A 3,178-nucleotide genomic window follows, 5' to 3' on the forward strand; every position below is an offset into this window, starting at 1 on the left:
TCTGAAATCCTGGCATCCTTGGTTAATTCAGGAACAATTTAACACTGAGACAGAGCAATGTTCCCTAATACTGTATAAAGCTAACAGAAAACATTTTAAATTAAGGTGCTACCAACACAAATATTTTCTCCAAGAAAAAATATCATTTAATACATAACATCTCACCAGAGGTACCCAAAGGTTCCCAGAGACCCCAGACTAAAGCTTAGTCTGTGAACTTCCCACTGCCAGCCCAGCAGCTCACTTTTGAGCTCCTGTTAGGCACAGGAGCTGACCAGCAGTCACAGGTCAGGACAGTGCTGACCAGTGCAGGACAGAAAACACATTTTCTATTCTCAGGTCAGCCACTCTTGTCCTATGGGGAAAGTCACTTCTATTTCCTATCCTTTCCTTTCTTGCCTTCCCTATTGACCTCTCTAAAGTGACAATGGACTCCTAGCAATATATAGCACCTAACACAACGCAGTTCTGACAGAGATGATTGTTTTTAAGCACAGTGGTGATAGAAATAAAAGAGAATAATTGACATAAAAATGTATGGTTCATTTTATTTGTTTTTATTTGTTTTGGTCTGTGATTAGGTCCCAGAGATGGCTATATATACAAGGGAAGTAAATCTCCTGATTGTTCATTTGGCATTTTAGGAAAGCAAGTAAGTTATTATGAAAATACCATGATATCGATCACTTAATACTATTTTTCAGCCTACAAAACAGAATCGTCTCTACAGCCTGTTTCAGGAGCTTTCCAATTATTTGTCCATGTTACAAAGCCTTTCTTGGGGCACACACTGGAACTCTAAATAGGTCTACATTAAATGCTCAATTTTCACTCATCATAATCAGGAAAACATTACGGTTGAAAATGCTCTTCTGGGAGACTTACTTAACTTCTTTCAAGTATTTTAATGGCATGGGACAGATGATCCGCATTTGCATACACATCTCAGGACCAGCTTCACTACAGAGAAAAAAATATGTATTCCTTTCCAGAACTGAAGATACAGGGTCTGACCGTAGAGGGTCTTGTAAAACCATACGTGGGACATGATTTATAGGGGAAAACATCTTTCCTATGTGTTAAACAGCAGCAAGTCCCATTTCATATACAAATTGAAACAACCATGACATATATTGCTGATGCAGAGGATGCAGCATTTCTCTTGTGGCAGCTGACAGCAACGATGCCATGAGTATTCAGTCCTGGAGACTGCTTTTGGGCTAACAGCTGCTCCATAGTTATACAGGTCCTAGCTATACAATACCAAGTCGTTACTGTAAGAGGCAGGTCCAAATATCATCTGCTCTGCTCAGGTAAAAGAGCATGTTCACTGCACACAGTCCCTTTTGTGACTGGATGCCACCCTTGTGACTTACTCTGGGCAAGGTGGAGGGCTCTTGGCAGCCACCGCTGCTGGTAATTCACAGAAGCCCTTGGGGATGGACATTCACATGCAACCACCTTGGGCCCCTAGTTCAGCCAAGGAACTCTCCACAGGCCTCCTCTGTAACTGCTGGAGAAAGAGCAGGTCTTCCAAAGGGCAAATTCAAGCAGATCCAAAATCTGGCCTAGTTTCTTTGAGTGACCTATGTTAGATGCCAGGAATACCCTTCTTTCATTGCAACCTCCAACATCACAGTTATTCCTAAACTTCTATCTAAATTTCCCCTTCTTTCGGGCCTTCATTCCTCTCTTCAACCACTGTCATCATCCTCGAAGACCAATGCCTGAGGTGTGCATTGCTTCCCTCTCTGCCTTCACACTCTGGTCCTCTCAGTCAGGGATGGCGAGCCACTGGCATTTCTGCCAAGATGGTCAACGAGAAGATGGGGCTGGCACCAGCAACAGTGAGTTGCAAGGCTCTGAAACACATTTGTCAGTGGTCAGCAAAGAGTTTCACTCTCCCACTCCATGGGCCCGGGTGGCCTCTGCCCAGGCTCTGAGCCTTGAATGTATTTCTAGTCATGGGGCACTTTTCCGGGCCTTGTGCAGAAACTTTGCTCTGGAAGCTACCTCATTTCGGAGCTGGACATCCCAACATTAAAAAGAGTGAAAAACTATTGCAGGGAAGTTAGAAAATTAGGCAGCAGCCTTGTCTTATAGAGGACACTGAGGAAGAGGCATTCGCACTACCATCTTCATGTCAGCCATCATGTTTGCAACCCTGCTGTGGCTCCAGCAATGACACCCAAGACTCAGGGGGGACCTTCTACACCCCCCTCTATGTATCGTAGGCAGAAGCAATGCTGTAAAAAAATGGGAAGTCTAATTGTTTTAGCCATGTGATTGAAGTGATGGGGTATTTGATAGACAATATAATAAGTGACCAGATAACAGACTGCTGAGCAGAACTTCTTTGGTCCATCAACGGGCTGGTAAAAGTCTAAAAAATAAAGTATGGTACTGTACAACAAGAACAGAAGGACTGGGAAATGACCCAAAATAACACTGGAAGATACAGCATGAATGGACTCCCCTGTCCGTAGCTCGCTCTGTCTCTCATGAGTGGCTACTCCTCTTTTATGGGCCAGTTTGTGGATACTGCGGTTATTAGGAGGCCAGGGCAGGAAATGCTGCCCTGTTGGTATGTATGCAGAGGATTCGCAAACATTACATTTACTTTTATCACAATGCTTTACGCTGCTTGTATTCTCTGTGTGAGTCACAGGACTAAGGGTTACTTAACAGAAGGGAGATTTCTGCCTCCCGTACGTAGCGCGGAAACAACGGGCGCCCTACAGGAGCGCGAAGGCCACAGCGCAGCTCCCTCCAGCACGCACACATCATGGCGCCCCAGCAAGGCCGTATCATGGCAACGGGGCCCCGCGGCGCGCAGGCGCCGCACCGCCCCTCCCCCGGCAGCCGAACTCTCGCGAGAAGAGAGCCCGGTTGCCGCGGTAACGGGACGCCCGCCGGGCGCGGCTTTTTGGGGGGGGGGGGGTCGTCCGCGGGCGCGGGGCGGGCGCGGTGAGGAGGCCCGAGGGCCGCGGGGCGGGCGCGGTGAGGAGGCCCGAGGGCCGCGGGGCCGGGGCCGGGGCCGGGGCCGGGGCCGGGGCCGGGGCCGGTTTTGGTCTCCGCCGGTTCCTGCTGTCCCGTTTGGGTCCCCGGCAGCAGCCCCGGCGGGGCGGAGCCGCCCGGGGGGGGGGGGAGGGAAGGCGTTCCCCCTCAGAGAGGCGCC

This window comes from Apteryx rowi, unplaced genomic scaffold, assembly GCF_003343035.1.
Source record: "Apteryx rowi isolate R43461 unplaced genomic scaffold, aptRow1 scaffold_426, whole genome shotgun sequence".
Taxonomy (NCBI): domain Eukaryota; kingdom Metazoa; phylum Chordata; class Aves; order Apterygiformes; family Apterygidae; genus Apteryx; species Apteryx rowi.